This window comes from Euleptes europaea, chromosome 17 (genome assembly GCF_029931775.1).
Source record: "Euleptes europaea isolate rEulEur1 chromosome 17, rEulEur1.hap1, whole genome shotgun sequence".
Lineage (NCBI taxonomy): Eukaryota > Metazoa > Chordata > Lepidosauria > Squamata > Sphaerodactylidae > Euleptes > Euleptes europaea.
The window spans coordinates 39,364,759-39,383,954 of NC_079328.1; the positions used below are offsets into that span (position 1 = coordinate 39,364,759).

At 45.9% G+C, this 19,196-nt stretch overlaps 1 protein-coding gene across 1 annotated transcript in view; it reads left to right on the top strand.

The window, feature by feature from the left end:
• C17H19orf12 (chromosome 17 C19orf12 homolog) overlaps positions 1 to 19,196 on the top strand; it is a 53,791-nt gene that overhangs the window by 29,975 nt on the left and 4,620 nt on the right. The gene's annotated exons all lie outside the window — the stretch shown is intronic.

Consider the following 19,196-nt stretch of genomic DNA (forward strand, 5'->3'; position numbering starts at 1 on the left):
TGAATTAACCTGATCTTGGTGGCCAGCGACACATCCTTACACTTCAGAATCTTTTCTAGCTCCTTCATGGCTGCCCTTCCCAGTCTCAATCTCCTTCTCGATGAGCGGCAGTGAAAGGGGGTGGGGAGACACCTTGGAACAATATCCATCTCCTGAATGTGCAAGGTATTTAGAAGGCACCTCAAATACTTCATGGCGTCTCTATTCAATTACAGCAATTCCACGTACTGGATCTGAGCACTTCAGAAGCAGAGGAAAGGGCTGTAATTTGGCCTTAAATTATGAGGCGCGCATGCACACACCGGTAACTGGGATTTAGCAGGCTGGCATCAGAGGAAATCTGATTTTTAAATCCACAGGGGGAAGATTGATTGCCTCTCCTTGATCATGTTTGCTGCTGCCAGTATTTGTGTAGTTTGCGTTAAGCATCTGCTTGTCTCTTGCAAGCAGATGCTGTAAGTAGAATTTGACCTTTCTGTTTTGGAAAATTGCTTGAATGTTTAATGTTAAAATATTAAGTTATCAGAAAGACTCATCTCTCTCTGGGAGAAAAGAATGCTCAGTTTTACACCACTGCGTGTTCTTAAAGTGCCGCGGAAGGCTGAGTAACTTCAGAGGGAGAACAAAGAAAGCCGTGTCAATGTGGAGAAACTCTGGAAGTAAATAACAGCTGCTCAAGGAGACGTCTCTTAAATATGTATTAATTAATTTTGAAGTGCATCACTTAAATATGCAAAGAGGTTTCGGCATCTTAATTTACATTAAAACCCTACGGCGCTTGCGAGGTTTGCTATAGTATATAGTATCCTCGGCCGATCACCCTGGCCTACGCAACAGTATTTTGTTGGGTGTTGATTGCTTTTGATTTGCCCTTTATAAAATGTCAGATAACTGCCTCTTGTCTGGTAGGATCAGTCCTTGTTCTTGCGTTTCGGTCTTCCCTGGTTGCTGCCCTTCATGTATAACACAGGATCCAAACAGAGGTGAAACACCTGGTAAGAGATGCATCGGAGGGTCAGGCTGGAGTCATGAAGATGCGCACAGTCCCCAGAAAAGGGTTTTGTGTCAGTGGGTACATGGCCTGGAGCATGCGTATTCTTCTTTGGGTCCACTGTTGTGGATCTCGGAGTTGGTAGAAATAATAACATACTACCACTATCAAGCAAGGTATACCCCTTAACCTGAAGGTGGTCTTTTAGGCAGGGCAGGGCATCCATGGCTGTACTGTGTAGAGTTGCCATTGTAGTGGCATTATGCTAGGGTTGCCAAGTACTCCTTCTCCACCAGCGGGAGGTTTTTTGGGGTGGGTTTGGGCGGCCGTGCACGGTGTGCTTACATCACTGCCAGGTTTACTCCCAGAAGTTCTGCATCGCAATGGGACACTTTACCACTCAAACTCCCGGGGTTGTTGTCATCATTGTCTCCTCCTCCTCCCAAAGCGGTTTGCAATCACCTTCCTTTTCCCTCTCCACAACAGACATGTTGTGAGGTAGATGGGACTGAGCGAGTTCTGAGGAACTGTGACTAGCCCAAGATCACCCAGCTGGCTTCGCGTGTAGGAGTGGGGAAACAAACCTGGTTCACCAGTTTAGAGTCCGCCGCTCATGTGGAGGAGTGGGGCATCAAACCCGGTTCTCCAGATTAGAGTCCACCGCTCTTAACCACTATACCACGCTGGATGGGGCTCTGCTGTGTGTATGCATCTATGCACATGGACGTGTGCACAAGTTGTGTGGAGTTCGGGTGGCAAGCCTCATGTTGAGCTTGGGGTTTCCCTAGGCTCCTCGCCTGTGCGTTTCTATTGGACAATGGGCTACAGCTGCCCAATCACAGACTTTGGGGGGCGTGGCCCTGGGTGGCTGGGGTGGCATATAAGCCGGGGTTGTTGCACAGTTCAGCAGTTCAGTTCTAGTTCGTTCAATAAAGCAGTTGTTGTTGGAACTCCATCTCTGGTCTCGTGTATCGCCCACGCGTATATTACACTGCTCATGTGGAGGAGTCGGGAATCAAACCCGGTTCTCCAGATTCGAGTCTGCCGCTCGTGTGGAGGAGTGGGGGATCAAACCCGGTTCTCCAGATTAGAGTCTGCTGCTCGTGTGGAGGAGTGGGGAATCAACCCCGGCTCTCCATATTAGAGTCCACCGCTCTTAAGCACGCTGCTGGCTCCTGCTTTGTTAGACAGCTGCAAAGCAGGAGGCCCACGACAAACCGCCGGCGCCCTCTCACTTTGCCGCTTCTCTTTGCTGTTGTGGCCTACTTCTTGCTCCCTCTGGGCAGCAGGTGTGGACCTAGAGCAAGACAGGAAATACTGTAAATACAGGTGAGAAGGGAAGCCCTCTCAGGCAGTGAGGTCAACTGAGGACAGCCTTGCCCAAGCACCCCCCCATCTGCGGCTAGAGCTGCCTGTTGTCTCTGAATTAGTCTTGAGGACTAGCTACTTTGAAAAGGAACAAAGATAAATCAAGGTTTTAAGCCAGACAGATGATGAAATTCCTGGGGCAGAGGTGAGGGAAAGAGGTTGTGTTTGTTCTGTCATACGTTGCCCTTAAAGCAATTTATAGCTGCAAAATACAGTCGTTTGCCAGTACGTCGCTCATTTCCTTTTGCCTGAAGCAACAGATGATCTCTGTAGTGATCCCTGACTTTACAAATTTGTAATCAGAAGCATTTGGTACCCGTGAAACTTTGTACGATGCTGCAATTGCAGGATGCTGGGAAGAAAAACTGCAGGTCTGGTAGTGGTTTGTATTTCCAGCAATTTATCAAGATTTGAGAGTACAGATTTCCTTTGGGGGAAATTAGTTCTTAAGTTTACAAAGTGCCTCAGCTGTAAATACCCATAAAAATGACAATTTGGTAGATCATATTTATTTTTAAGGGGGCAAAGGACATTGGCGTGTTCGGCTACATAAATCTGTGGGGAACGGTGGAGAATTTTTCATGCCTCCAATTCACAAGAGAGCTTTGCTTCCGGATGTGTAGAAAATGCAGAAATACAGCCACCCAAGGAAAAACAGAATGTGAATTGATCTCCGCGTAGCTGTGCTTTCTCCTTTTCCACCAAGGACTGATGCACGCGTTAAATCCACCCCGTGGCATTTTTTCTTTTTGCACCTCAGATCTTCTTTATGGTAGATATATTGTTGAGTGCCTTCTTTCCCCTCCTTTCCCTTATAGAGGGAGATGACATTTGCTTTGAAAATCAGTTGCCCATAGCATGGCAAATACCACTTCTCGTTATAGAAGGAGGAGGCTGCACCGCAAGAAAAATTACCATAGAGATTGGACCTTAGAAAATATATTTATTTATTTATGTACAAAGAAGGGCTTTTTCACTTGCTAAAAGTTCTGCCCTACCCTTAGTGATCCTAGAAGGCAGATTTAAGAGATTACCAAGATCAGATTAGGGGTGTCCCGGCAAGTCGGGTGAAGTTGAATCTACTGCGCATGTCTTTTTCAGGTGCTCGTTCCATCAGGAAGTCCAATACAAGCTAATTTCCCCTCTCCTTAATCTAATACAGGATAGCTCCGAGGAAGGGAGACCGAGGAGTCTCCTTTGGGAAGGATCAGACCAGAGGGTGAAGCAAGTAGCTAAATTCTATGCCACAATATATAAGATCCGTCAGACAAAGCTGGGGCTTGGTAATTTAACTTAAAATGGAAAATGTTTTATTAATTCGAGGTCTGTTTAAATTGTATAAGCTCTACGAACCATTAAAATCAACCTTTAAAACCATTAAAATCAACCCTCCCAACACGCATCAATAAAACAGTTTTTTAAGAATTAAGATACATATGAACCATAAACACAACAGTTAAAACATTGGTTGAGAAGAAGGGATCGTTGGTAAAGGTAGACCACTGTGCAAGCACCGGGTCATTCCTGACCCATGGGGTGACGTCAAATCACTATGTTAACTAGGCAGACTATGTTTACCGGGTGGTTTGCCAGTCATCTTCCCTTTACCCCCAGAAAACTGGGTGCTCATTTTACCGACCTTGGAAGGATGGAAGGATGAGTCAACCTTGAGCCGGCTACTTGAAAACGATTTCCAAACCTCTAATTTCACCTACCATGTTAATAGAAAAGCAGGAGCCCCCACCCCACGCACGCACACAAAATTGTATCCATTTGCTTCGCCATCTCTCTTGATGTAAAATGCAGGACCCTGATGGATGCCCTGGGTAAATCAAAACATTTTCTGTCCGCCAAAAGCGGTTTTACGAAAGCTTATTTTGTGCCATTACCTCTCCCCACCCACCCCCAATTTCTAGCGGTAAATCAAAAAAGTATCAAACCCATTCATCCACTTTAAAAGTAACGCCTCGCCTTTGTGTAATTACCCAAGCCCAGTAGAGATCTCCCCACACAGTAAATCTGTTCCTTTAAAAGGTTTCACTTTAAGTACGGCGGTGACATAAATTGGTGGAGGGCAAATTTATTTATTTAATAGGTTTATTCTGTTAACCGGCCTGATAACTGTTAAGACGGCTGCTGTTTCGTTTGGCGGGATTCTCGCTAATGTCTCTGATTTATTTCTGTGGTGGATATTTATGTAGGAAGGTCTAACTCCATGCAAGACTGGGAGAAATTGGTGCGCGGTTATGATTTATTCTCATTACTAGCGTACACTTAACTGGTGTTCAGGAGACATTCAGTGTCTCAACACGAGCCTCATGAGAATTAAGTAAAGTGCGTCGTCGTGTTGCAGCTGACGCATGGTGACCCCATGAAGTGCCACCTCATGAGGTTTCAAGGCAAGAAATGAGCAGAGGTGGTTTGCCATTGCCTTCCTCTGCATAATGACCCCTGTCTTGCTTGGTGGTTCCCCATCCAAGTACTGACCTCTGCCAACCCTGCTTAGCTTCTGAGCGCTGAAGAGATTGGGCTGTTAGGGCTATTCATGAGAACTAAGTGGACTTTTCTTTTTTTTCAATTATAAAATGTATTAAACAAAAAAAATAGATGGTTAACTAGGAAACTATTTGGGGCAAGTAAATGCATAATCTATATAAAGGGGATATAAAGGGGATCTGATTACACACAACTATCTGAAAAATCTAATGGCAATATCTAACTACAAAGCAAAACAGAAACTAACACAACAACAAGCTACAAAATTCTAATCACAGCATCCTAAGAAATAAATTATGGAACCCGGATTAAAACAATGAGTACAAAATGCGAAAATCAGCAGCTAAAATAGCAAGGGGGAATCTAATGATTTCAACAGTAGACCTTTTCTTGATGGCACATGTGGGGAAAATCGTAGCCTTTCTTTCATGTAAAAAGGGTATTACTTCACCTTTTCATCCGTCCAATGAGCTCCAATGAAAATGGATTCGTCTGTTGTTGTACTGCTGTGTTCAGGAGAAAAGGCCCTTGAAACTGTTCTGGGCATGGTTGGGAGAATGATCATGGTTAGTCACAAATTCCTAAAGGTGTCCCACAAACCCCATACCCAGGCTGTTGCATCAGCGTTGTTTGCATTATTGGAAGCGAGGGCTCGTTCATACATGCACATTTATCTCTGGATTTCTCTGCATTTGATGACAGACAGCTGAACGTGTGACCACATGAACACATTAAGCTGCCTTATAGTGAATCAGATCTTTTGGTCCATCAAGATCAATGTTGTCTGCTCTGACGGACTTTGACTCTCCAGGGTCTTATGCAGAGGTCTTTCACATCACCTACCCGCTGAGCCTTGTAACTGGAGATACCGGGCATGAAAACAAGTCAGCTCCCACTCCCCCACCCAGCATCTAGCATGCAGTGGCATTTGCCCTCTCTGTCTAGAGGTTCCATTTAGCAATGAACATACACATGAACGCACATGAGGCTGCCTTATACTGAATCAGACCATTGGTCCATCAAAGTCAGAATTGTCTACTCAGGTGTCTAGGGTCTCAGGTCAAGGTCTTTCACATCACCTACTTGCCTGGTCCCTTTAACTGGAGATGCCAGGGATTGAACCTGGGACCTTCTGCATGCCAAGCCAATGCTCTACCGCTGAGCCACAGCCCCTCCCCCAAGCAGCTATTCCCGATAGCTGTTCATAGCCCTTGAATTTCTCTAATCTTCTTCTAAAGCCATCTCGATCTCTGGTTGTCTACACATCTTGTGGCAATGCATTCCATAGGTTAATAAGAGCCAGCGAGGTGTAGTGGTTAAGAGCGGTGGACTCTGACCTGGAGAACTGGGTTTGATTCCCCACTCCTCCACATGAGCGGCGGGGGAGGCTAATCTGGTGAACTGGATTTGTTTCCCCACTCCTACGCATGAAGCCAGCTAGGTGACCTTGGGCTAGTCACACTCTCTCAGCCCCACCTACCTCACAGGGTGACTGTTGAGGGGACGGGAAGGGAAGGTGATTGTGAGCCGGTTTGATTCTTCCTTAAGTGGTAGAGAAAGTCGGTATATAAAAACCAACTCTGCTTCTTAATTACACATTGTGTGAAGGAGAACTTCCCTTTTTGTTTTTTAACCTGTCCTTTAACACACAGCCACTCTGTTTCTTTGGCTGGAAATGTCAAACGATAACCTCGCAAAGCCAAATTTTTTAAAAAACCATAATAAACAACTATGTTGACATCCTTTTCCAATCAAACAATTCTAATGTCAGGGAAAGAAAATCAAGAACAACAATCAAAACACGGGTGTTTCACAAAGGAAGGGGACCTTATACAGTATTTTGGGGAAATGGAGATTTAAAAGAACCCATTTGTCATTCTTGCAGAAAGCATTTTTTAATAATAATAATAAAAAATTCCGATTTGTGACTCTCGAGGGTGTCTGTTCTAAAGTAGACAGCCTCCAGCTGGTGCAAACTTGCAAGTGAAATGCTGCATTTTTTAGCAGTTCCAAAGTTATTTTTAGAAAACATCTTTAGTTTTCCAATAAATTAAGATAGCAAGTGTCTTTTTTAAAAAGTGGAAAAGAATGAACAATACCAGAGCAACCGATGCACCGAAGCTTTAAAAAATATTGCGGTTGGTGTCATTGTGGGGAGTTAATTCTAGAGTCCTTTGGTCTCATCACTTGAAATGACTTAACCTGACAAAGGGAGTTTTGACTCTCGAATGTTTATACCTTGGAAATCTTGTAAGCTGGTTTGATTCATAGAATCATAGAGTTGGAAGGGACCACCAGGGTCATCTAGCCAAACCCCCTACATGATGCAGGAAATTCACAACTACCTCCCCACCCCCACCCCCAGTGACCCCTAGTCCATGCCCAGAAGATGGCCAAAATACCCTCCCTCTCATGATCTGCCTAAGGTCATAGAATCATAGGGGAGGGGACATGGCTCAGTGGTAGAGCATCTGCTTGGCATGCAGAAGGTCCCAGGTTCAACCCCTGGTATCTCTGGTTAAAGAGACTAGGCAAGTAGGTGATATGAAATATCTCTGCCTCTCTGCCTGAGGCCCCGGAGAGCAGCTGCCAGGCTGAGTAGACAATACTGACTTAGTTGGGCCAAGGGTCTGATTCAGTATCAGGCAGCTTCATGTGTTCAATCAGCATTGCTGACAGATGGCCATCTAGCCTCTGCTTAAAAACCTCCAGGGAAGGAGTGCTTACCATCTCCCGAGGTGAAGCTGCCTTATATGAATCAGACCCTTGGTCCATTAAAGTCAGCATTGTCTCCTCAGACCGGCAGCAGCTCTCCAGGGTCTGAGGCAGGGGTCTTTTGCATCATCTACTTGCCTAGTCCCTTTAACTAGAGATGCCGGGGATTGAACATGGGACCTTCTGCGTGCCAAGCAGATGCTCTACCACTGAGCTACGACCCTTCCCTGATTTGTACTCTGTACAAATACTATGAGTATGAAGATGGTCTCTTGGTAAAGCGCTCTGACCACTTAAATGTGATGTATACATTTGGGATGGGAGGCAGCATGGTATAGACCAGTGGCTCCCAAATCTTTGGGGCCACTGCCTCCTTGGTTCCACAAACTCAACCCCAGCGCCCCCTATCCTATAAAAAGCATTATTCAAAATAGGGGTTTGTATGGTGCACTAAACAAGATACTAACAATAAAATTTCAAAATAGTAACAGTTAACTGCACATCTGTTCAAAACCAAATTAAAACTTTTTGGTTGAAATTTATTCAACAAAACTGATGATCTTGATCCAGTGGTACCAGCTCTTCAAAGTCTGGAAAAAAATTCTGATCGTTTCCACCAAATTTGCTAGCATGGTGCCATAGCTTGATCTATTGGGAATTAGTGAACAACACAGTTGAAGGGGCCCACCTCTAGCGTCCCTCTGCTGCCCCCCTTGCCTCTTAGTGCCCCCCTAGGTAATCCCACTGCCCCCCAGGGGGTGATACTGCCCACTTTGGGAACCACTGGTATAGAATGATCTCATCAGATCTCAGAAGCTAAGCAAGTTCAGTGCTTGGATGGGGACCACCAAGGGAGACTCTGCAGAGGAAGGCAATGGCCAACCGCCTCGGCGCTTGCCTTGAAAGCCCCTTGCTGGGATCGCCATAAATTGGTTGCAACTTGACAGCACTTGTCTGTCTGTCTGTCTGTCTGTCTGTCTGAAGAGCCCCGTGGCTCAGAGTTGTCAGCTGCAGTACTGCAGTCCAAGCTCTGCTCACGAACTGCGTACGATCCCGGTTTTAGGTAGCAGGCTCAAGGTGGATTCAGCCTTCCATCCTTCTGAGGTCAGTAAAATGAGTACCCAGCTTGCTGGGGGTAAAGGGAAGACAACTGGGGAAGGCACTGGCAAACCACCCCGTAAGCAAAGTCTGCCTAGTAAACGTCGGGATGTGACGTCGCCCCATGGGTCAGGAATGACCTGGTGCTTGCACAGGGGACCTTGACCTTTTACTGTCTATCTATCTGATCATCTTCAGACAATGTGGTCAGTGCTGATAAACGTGTTTCATCCCCTTGCCCTTCTAGATCACATACATGGGTTTATGTTCAACTGAAATTTGTTTTCACTGAATTTAATATACTAAGAAGAGGAGGCTGAAGGGACTCATTAGACAGCTGCCTCTTTGGAAGCATTTCATGAGCTCTAGCACACCCTAGTGATATCAAGGAGTTATAAAAGAGAAGCAGGTATTGCATGTGTTCCTCAACAAACTAGTGTAGCATACAGAATTCCTTATGGGTAGGGAGGAAATATATTTGGACTATTTTTGTTTTTGGTGAAGCTTTTTTGTAAGCCGCATTTGTCCTTAAAAGGGAGAAAAGCAAGGTTAAAATGTGATACATAAATTGTGCCAACAGCTGTGAATCTACATAGGGTTGCCAACCTCTAGGTTGAGCCTGGAGGTCTCCCAAAATTACAACCGATCCCTGGACTACAGTGATAATTTCCCTTGAAGAAAATGAAGAGGATGGATTATAGCCCACTGAGTCCGCTCCCCTCTGCAAACTCTGCCCGTCCCAGGTTCCACCCCCCAAATCTCCACAAACGTCCAAACCTTGATTTGGCAACTCTAACACAACACAACTGCATTAATCTCATTCAGCAATGAAGGGAGAGGAAAATCCAGAATTTGGGTTGTATATAGGGTTGCCAGCTCTGGGTTGGGAAATACCTGGAGATACTGCGTTATCTTCTGTCAAGTAGATCGGTCAATTGCGTGAGAGGTGTGGCAACTTTTCTCTCAGATCAGATAGCTTATTTGTGGCCCTTGGCCGGATGAAACAAGATACATGGACTGAAATGGTCTTACCGACAAAGGTTTACAGTCCGAGTCTTAAGTCACTTAAAAAATTAAAATAATAAAATAAACAACATCTGAGTTACATCTGCCATTTGGACTAAGCGACTACTCTGTGGCAATGAATTTTCATTGCAGCCGTACAAAATTTTGCTATCTGAGAGGTGACTGAGGGATTATCTCCTTGTAGGAGCTTTTCTATCTTTTCTCTTTCCCTATCGGGTCCCATTCTCAGTATGAGGGGCTCAATAAACTTAGAACGGGGTATAGTGTAATAGTTACAGTACAGGAAAACATGTTCAGTGGTTTCTAAATCCCCGGATTTGCAGGGGCAGAGTCTTTCTGCCCTGGGTATCTTCTTGAAGCAACTTTTCTCTTTATAGCGTCAAAGAAAAATTTAATTTCATTTCCCCCTTTTAAAAAGCGTGAAATGGTAGATGAATAGCCAATGGCTGTTAAATCTAGGGAAAGGAAAGGTTTCCCCTCTGCTGGTACTTCATGTACATGAAGCCAGTGTCAGAGTAGGATCTGGGAGAGCCAGGTTCGAATCCCCACTCTGCCGGGGAAGCTTGCTAGGTAACCTTGGGCCAGTCACAAAGTGGCAACGTAGGCCAGGCTTCTGACTCGGCATAAGGCCACTCACAGGGAAGCGAATCTCATATGTGGTTTGTAGCATCAGTTCTGTCAGAACCGATGGTATGCTAGGCCACATTGGGAACATATTGGGTTATTGCACTAGCCGAAAAGTACAGTGGACAACAATGAAAGATAAACATCCTTATTAAATTCGACAGCATGTCTGTAATCTGTTGTGATATTTTGGATCAAGAAGCATAGCGTGGTGTAGTGGTTAAGAGCGGTGGTTTGGAGTGGTGGAGTCTGATCTGGAGAACCGGGTTTGATTCCCCACTCCTCCACATGAGCGGCGGAGGCTAATCTGGTGAACTGGAATTGTTTCCCCACTCCTACACATGAAGCCAGCTGGGTCACCTTGGGCTAGTTACACTCTCTCAGCCCCACCTACCTCACAGGATGTCTGTTGAGGGGAGGGGAAGGGAAGGTGAGTGTAAGCCGGTTTGAGTCTCCCTTAAGTGGTAGAGAAAGTTGGCATATAAAAACCAACTCTTCTTCTTTTCTTTCTTTTAAAATTGATACCAGATTATCTCACTAACAAAGGGAGGCAGCCGTTTGGGGCAGCCGTTTGGGGCCGGTTTGATTCTTTCTTAAGTGGTAGAGAAAGTTGGCATCTAAAAAACTCCTCCTCCTCCTCCTCCTCCTCCTCCTCCTCTTCTTCTTCTTCTTCTTCTTCTTCTTTATTAGGCAAAGTTTGCCACCATGTCGGGAATTTTTTTCACACTAAAAATGGGGGGAGGTAGAGAATAAAACCCAAATGAAGCAAACAGAATTGTTCCTAAGAAGGTTTATGCCTTTGTTTTCAAATCCATAGAACGATATTTCACTCATCCTTAATGATCTCCCCAATGGGAAGAGAGAAACCTTGCTCCGGCCTATTGTTTTCCTGCTTTTGTATGCAGGGTGATTAGTTTGGGGGGGGGGCAAATTGCCAGCGTGTTACCAGCCCTTACACGCGTGGGGTTTTGCCTCATTGTCTGAGACGTCGAACCACCAGCCCGAGAAACACGATTCCTGCCAAATTTGGGCGACACGTGAGAGCTCTCCAAGGTGCGCAGGCGACGGCGCTCTCCTTTTCATCGCAATCCCCCTCCTGCACTTTACCCCGCTGCTGGAACGGTAGCTCTATTGTCTGGGCTGTATTATCTGAAGTGGCTTTCTCCTCCTAGCATTTGTGCCCTGTAATCCGGTCGGTTGCCGTCGTCGTGAGAACCCCTTTTGCTTGAAAAGAACCGCTTTGTGTTCTCAGATGAGTCTCCAGCTCTCTGGCAGAGGAAACAGGCCTGTGATCCTACTGCTGGGGCGGGCGGGGATGGAGGAAAACCCCTTTCTCTGTCTTCAGTGGAGTTTCTAATTTGTTGCTTTCATGCTACTCTGTTCTCTGTGCTTGTACTCCACGTTATCTTCTCTCCCCTGTGGATTGCCGACAAAGCATGATGGGAACGTTAGCCTGGGAAAGGAAAATTAATACTGGCTGCCGATGTTTGCCTAACGCGCATATGCGAGGCGCATCATAACCGCATGCGAAGGGAGACATCTACTGTTTGAGAGATAGTAAAGAAGGTTATTTACTTATTCATGTCATTACAGCCTAGAAGCCCCTCGGGAGCAGTTTGTCCAGCGGCAAAGAGGACTCTGGGCAAAAATTGTCACTGGGATGAGTTGGGAAGATTACACATAGGATCAAGGGTCTGGAAGTCAAATGCTTTGAGGACAGGTTTGGAAGAATTGGCTGCAGGGGAGGTTCCTCCCAGAAAAGGACTGAAGGCTAGCTTTGTTCCTGAAGGGCTAGCTTTCTCTGTGCAGAATGTTTCCCATGTTAGTAGGGAGCCAGTGTGGTGTAGTGGTTAAGAGCGGTTAGGACTCTAATCTGGTGAACCGGGCTTGTTTCCCCACTCTGACACATGAAGCCTGCTGGGTGACCTTGGGCTAGTCACAGTTCTCTTAGAGCTCTCTCAGCCCCACCTACCTCACAAGGTATCTGTTGTGGGGGGGCGGAAGGGAAGGTAATTGTAAGCCGGTTTGATTCTTCCTTAAGCGGTGGAGAAAGTCAGCATATAAAAAACAATTCTCCTCCTCCTCCTCCTCCTCCTCCTATCTCTTTGGTCTGGAGATCAGTTGTAATTCCAGGAGATCTCCAGGCCACACTTGGAGGTTAGCAACTCTACCCATGTGGGAACAATCAAACACATGAAGTTAAGCTAACTACTCTGGTTGGATAATGTCGCTGTCACTCTCTCCCTTTCCCACCCTTCCCCATTGCCTGAGAAAATAACAACAGTGTCAGAGTAACTTGGATCAGAAAGTTGTCCACAGTTTGAGGACCAGAATTTACTTTGGCCAGATTCAGTGCCTTGACAATATTAAATAACGGAAGCGGTTTGGTTCTGATTTTGATTATTTTCATCTGCATATCAATCTGACGTCAGCTGTTTCTCATGAGACCCAACCCACTCACTTGAAAACTTTCAGATGTTCTGATAAATCACAGATGTCCCAGCTGTTCAGATAAATCCCCCAATTGAAACAACTTTTGGGATATACAGTATCAGCAGCTCCAGAAGAACAGATACAACGTACTCTGGATGGTAATAGCTAATACAAGCTCATTCTACATGGATAAATTGTATAAAACTGTACCAAGGTTTCTTTGGTGGTGGTGTAAAGTGTCAAGTCGCAGCTGATTTACGGCAACCCGGTAGGCAAGAGATGTTCAGGGGTGGTTTGCCATTGCCTGCCTCTGCATAACAACCCTGGATTTCCTTGGTGATCACATCCAAATACTAACCAGGGCCGACCCTGCTCAACTTCCGAGATTTAATGAGATCGGGCTATCCTGGGCTATCCAAAGCTGTATCAAAGATATCACAGGGCTAAATTTTAATGTAGCCACCAGATGGGGCTATTTGTGTAGTGAAAGCAATCTCAAAGGCCTTTTCCTTCCCGCATCCTTGGGTGTTCCAAGAATGCCAATAATTTGGTGTTTGTGTTGTGCTTTCTTCTTTTCTTATGTCTCAAAAATACTGATGAGAGAAAACTCTCCAGCATGTAACAAACGGGATTGCTTCCTGACAGTCAGAGTGGTTCCTCAGTGGAACAGGCTTCCTCGGGAGGTTTCTTTGGAGGTTTTTAAGAAGAGGCTAGGTGGCCATCTGTCAGCAGTGCTGATTCTGTGAGCTTAGGCAGTTCATGAGAGGGAAGGCAGGAAGGGTTGTGTCGGTGCTTGGCTGTCATGGCCCTTTCTTACATGCCCAGGGAAAAGCTGGTCGCCACTTTGGGGTCTGGAAGCCATTTTCCTCCAGGCCAGTTTGGCCAGGGATCCTGGAGGTTTATTTGCCATCTCCTGGGAATGGAGCAGGGGGTCACTTGGTGTGTGTGTGTGTGGGGGGAGATAGTCGTGAATTTCCTGCAACATGCAGGGAGTTGGACTAGATGACCCTGGATATCCCTTCCAACTCTATGATTCTACACTTTGCAAGGGGTAAGGATAAGGAAGCTGGTGAGGCCCAGTGGCTAAAATCAGGATCTGCGGCAGTCTCTGCTTCCAGTATCTTCACTGCATCTTCATTTGGTAGCCTTGATCATCATTCTTTAATGCTTTCTTCCCACCTGCCCCCCCACAAAATATACGTCTGCACGTTTATTTTATTTGTTTAGAAGATGTATGTGCCGCTTTTCTAGCGACCTACTCCGAGTGCCTTACAACTAAGCTAATAAAACAAAAACATTAAAACACTGCCATTTAAAACAAAGCTTTTTTAAAAAAAACAGGCTGATGTCACAGAAACAAGTCAGGGCATAACAATGTATGCCCATATATGTGCTTTAAAAACTTCCCTTTTATTAGCATGCGCTGTAGGGCTACAGGACTGCAACCCCCTCCCCCCCCCCAAGTCATTGGTTCCAGTCCTGCTTTGGCTACAAGTTCACTATTTTAGGGGGGGGAAATGTTTTTGTTCCTCCTCTAGAGACTGTTTGAGGTGGCTCCCAAAGCAAAAATGGTAGAATTGTAAAAGCTAGGTGGCTTCTGACAAGCGATTCTCTCTCAGCTTCACTCTCCCCCCCACACACACCTGCAATTTTTTTTGGGGGGGGGGTAATAACCCCGTGGCGCAGAGTGGTAAGCTGCAGTACTGCAGCACAAGCTCTGCTCATGACCTGAGTTCGATCCCAATGGAAGTTGGTTTCAGGTAGCCGGCTCAAGGTTGACTCAGCCTTCCATCCTTCCGAGGTCGGTAAAATGAGGACCCAGCTTGCTGGGGGTAACTGGAAGACGACTGGGGAAGGCAATAGCAAACCACCCCGTAACCAAAGTCTGCCTAGTAAATGCCAGGATGTGACGTTACCCCATGGGTCAGGAATGACCTTGTGCTTGCACAGGGGACTACCTTTACCTTTAGTAATCCTCCACACTCCCTTAAGTGAAGTTTCAGGGGCAGCAACACCCAGATGTGTTTCCTTTGGGTAAGAGAGCCCTGAACACTTGGAGCATTTTGCAGCATTTAATTCAGTATTGAGGCAGCTTCCCATGGTCAGCTTTCTGGTTTCCATCAGGTGTCGCTCAGAGCATACACACAGCCACTGACCCGTCCACAATCAAGCTCACAGCGCAAGAATTCAGACCTCTGTTAAAGGGCTGTTCTAAGCACTCAAGGAAATCCAAGCGTCATGATACGAAAGCAGAGGAGCTGCGACTGAAAGGCGAGCAGGCAAGATTTGGTAATGCCAAAAGTAGAAGGAAGGACAGCTTTTAAAACATGAAAACAAATGTTGGATGCTGGAAGCATGCCTTGGTTTCTAAGTAGTTCAGACAAAATATTTTATATCATTTTATGCTCCCCACTTCCCTAAGTAGTGGGAGGCTTCATGGGGAACTTTTTACAAGGTTAGTTCCCTGGTGAGGAGAGAGTAATGTCTTGGGGGATTTATTTAATTTTTTTGTAATATCAGCTTGTTTACAAGATGTCATAATGAACGAGGAAGAGGCGAGAATCCAGGCTCACAATACTTTGTCTTTAAATCACACGAGTTTCCCCAAATCAAATCTGATGAAAAGATCTCTGACTCTCAAAAGCTTACACCTTGAAAATATCATTGGTCTCTAAGGTGCTACTGGACTCCATTTTACCCGAAGAGAACAGATTTCTCTGGAAGCCTCAAACCAAACTCAGCTTTCTTTCCACTGGCTCAGTTTCTACTCCAGCTTCCTAAACTGGAAAACTCTCCAGCTGGAGAGCCAGCTTGGTGTAATGGTAAGAGTAATAAAAAATAATAACACTAGGCTATTATAATATTATATGTTATATTCACAAAATTTCTATTGAGCACGACTACAAACATAGAATATAAGTATTCATTCCATATAATATTCACAATTGCACAAAACCCAACCCTAAACGGAGGTAACAGCGAACCCGAGAGTTCAACAGGTAAGTCAATGAGTCCATATCTTTCAATAACCATGTGCTAGGTATTGTCTACTCAGACTGGCAGCAACTCTCCAGGGTCTCAGGTAGAGGTCATTCACATCACCTACGTGCCCAGTCCCTTTAACTGAAGATGCTGGGGATTGAACCTGGGACCTTCTGCATGCCAAGTAGGTGCTCTACAAACTAAGTCACAGAAAACAGTAAAGGCCGTGACTGACCAGTGAGCTGATTCACTATAAAGTCAGCTTCCTGTGTTCTTCCTATTCTGCATCTATTAAAGGCCAAGAAGCCTGCCCAGGAAACAAAATAACAACATAGTCTTCCAAAGAAGCCTGCCGCTCAGAAGATCTCAGATTTCTGAGCAATCCCAGCTACTATCTTGCAGGTTGTTGCAATTCTGTCCGGGTGCCTGAGCCCCGAACAGATCTCCACAGCCTCTTAGCAGCTGCATGCTCGGAGAAGTTCAACAGGTAAAGTTGTAAAAGCAAAGCAATTTTTTTTCCTGCCAGATTTTCTGCAATAGGGATCTTGCCAAACACAAAAGTGCCCCCCCCAAGAGTTGCAACTTTACCATTCCTGCATAAATCCACTGGATTCCAGCAGCACCAAATGAAGGATAAGCATTCACCAGTCTATCAGAGCTCCCTTTAAGTGTACGATAGGAAAGGGCTGTGGCTCAGTGGTAAAGCATCTGCTTGGCATGCAGAAGGTCCCAGGTTCAATCCCCGGTGTCTCCAGTTAAAGGGACTAGGCAAGTAGGTGATGTGAAAGACCTCAGCCTGAGACCCTGGAGAGCCACTGCCGGACTGAATAGGTAATACTGACAATAGACTAAGTGTCTGATTCAGTACAAGGCAGCTTCATGTGTTTACATCAACAAGGCAGATCCATTTATATTTAAAGCTACAAATAACAGAGAGGCAGGAGATGTTCGAATGCTGGAATAAAAGTTTGACTTTCACATCTGCCCTGGGCTTAGGGTTGCCAAGCTCCAGGTGGCACCTGGAAATCTCCCGGAATTACAACTGATCTCCAGATGTCAGAGATCAGTTCCCCCGGAGAAAATGGCTACTCTGGAGAGTGGACTCTATGGCATTATAACCCACTGAGGTCCTGCACCTCCCCAAACCGGGTCTTCTCCAGGCTCCACCCTCAAATCTTTAGGAATTTCCCAACATGGAGTTGGCAACCCAGTGCCAAACCCCTGCTTCATTTTGCTGCAACAGGCTAACACAACTAGACAATTTTCCCTTTTTGCAACCATAAATCTGAATTTCTGCCCATGGCGTATCTCCGGCCATTTATGCATGGGAGGTTTTGCCTTGGATTCGCTGCTCTCTATAGATGTACATTTTCCCCATCCAAATTCTCAAAACTCTGCATGGGGGCTTATTGTTGAGTTTGGAGAACATGGATGGGGAAAATATGCTTCTAGAGAGCGGTTCCTCAGTGGAACAGACTTCCTCGGGAGGTGGTAAGCGCTCCTTCCCTGGAAGTTTTGAAGCAGAGTCTAAATGGCCAGCTGTCAGCAATGCTGATTCTATGACCTTAGGCAGTTCATGAGAGGGAGGGCATCTTGGCCATCTTCTGGGCATGGAGTAGGGGATCACTGGGGGTGTGTGGGGGAGGCAGTTGTGAATTCCCTGTGTTGTGCAGGGGGTTGGCCTAGATGACCCTGGTGGTCCCTTCCAACTCTATGGGCGAAAACGCATGAGAGGTTTTGCCTTGGATTTGCCACTCTCTAGATGCACATTTTCCCAATCGGAATCCTCAAAACTCTGCTTATGGTTGAGTTTTGAGGATTTGGCTAGGGAAAACATGCATTTAGAGAGCGGCCAATCCAAAGCTAAACTTCCCATGCGTTTTCGCTCTATGATTCGGGCTGCCAACCTCCAGGCACTAGCTGGAGATCTCCTGCTATAATAAACTGATCTCCAGCTGATAGTGATCAGTTCCCCTGGAAAAATGGCCGCTTGGGCCACTGGACTCTATGGCATGGAAGTCCCTCCCCAAACCCCGCCCTCTTCAGGCTCCGCCCCAAAAACCTCCCTCCGGTGGCGAAGAGTAGCAAAGGGCAAGAGTCCAGTAGCACCTTAAAGACTAACAAAAATATTTTCTAGCAGGGTATGAGCTTTCATGAGCCACAGCTCGCTTCTTCAGATACAGCTAGAATGTGAATCCACCTGTCTTTAAGTAGAGGAGAGTGAATTCAGACAAGCATTAGTATGTAAATGTTAACAGTATGTAAATGTGAATAGCAGGAGTGATGGGATGAGGTGTGGTATGCAGAAGAGTCTGTGATGTCCAGGGGAGAGATGGGCGTGGAGAAATCAGCATCGGTCATGAGCCATGAATGCAAGGTCTTTATTCAGCCCAGGTCAATCATTGTCTTTATATTGTCAAAGACTTTCACGGTCAGAGTTCATCGGTTCTTGTGGGTTATCCGGGCTGTGTAACCGTGGTCTTGGTATTTTCTTTCCTGACGTTTCGCCCGCAGCCGTGGCAGGCATCTTCAGAGGAGTAACACTGAAGGACAGTGTCTCTCAGTGTCAAGTGTGTAGGAAGAGTAATATATAGTCAGAAAGGGGTTGGGTTGAGCTGAATCATTGTCCTGCAAAAAGCATTGTCTTTAGTTTGAACATCAACTGTAATTCAGCAGTTTCTCTTTCCAATCTCCCTTTTAAATTCCTTTGGTAAGAGGACGGCTACTCTTAAATCTGCAACAGAATGTCCTGGTAGGTTGAAACGTCCTCCCACTGGCTTTTGAATATTGCGGCGGCGAAGAGGAACTTGGCCACCCGACCTATGGCCATTTATTCATGGAAGGTTTTGCATTGGATTTGCCACTCTTTAGATGCACTTTCCCCCCATCCATATTCTCAAAACTCAACAATAAGCCGCCATGCAGAGTTTTGAGAATTCAAATGGGGGAAATGTGCATCTCTGTGTGTGTGTGAAGTGCCTTCAAGTCGCAGCCGACTTATGGCGACCCCTTTTGGGGTTTTCATGGCAAGAGACTGACAGAGGTGGTTTGCCAGTGCCTTCCTCTGCACAGCAACCCTGGCATTCCTTGGTGGTCTCCCATCCAAATACTAACCAGGGCTGACCCTGCTTAGCTTCTGAGATCTGACAAGATCAGGCTAGCCTGGGCCATCTATAGAGTGACAAATCCAATGCAAAACCTTCCATGAATAAATGGCCTATGGCCTATGGCCATTTATTCATGGAAGGTTTTGCATTGGATTTGTCACTCTATAGATCAGGGGTGGGGAATGTCAGGCCCGGGGGCCGTATAAGGCCCGCAAAATCATTTGGTCTGGCCCTTTATGGGTCCTGGCAGATCTCTAGCTCAGAAGGATGCTGCCCTGCCTGAATCTCTTGGGCCCAGCTGGGGACGGCAGAGCTCAAAAGCAAGTTGCTCTACGCGGCTAACATTCGGAGCTGTC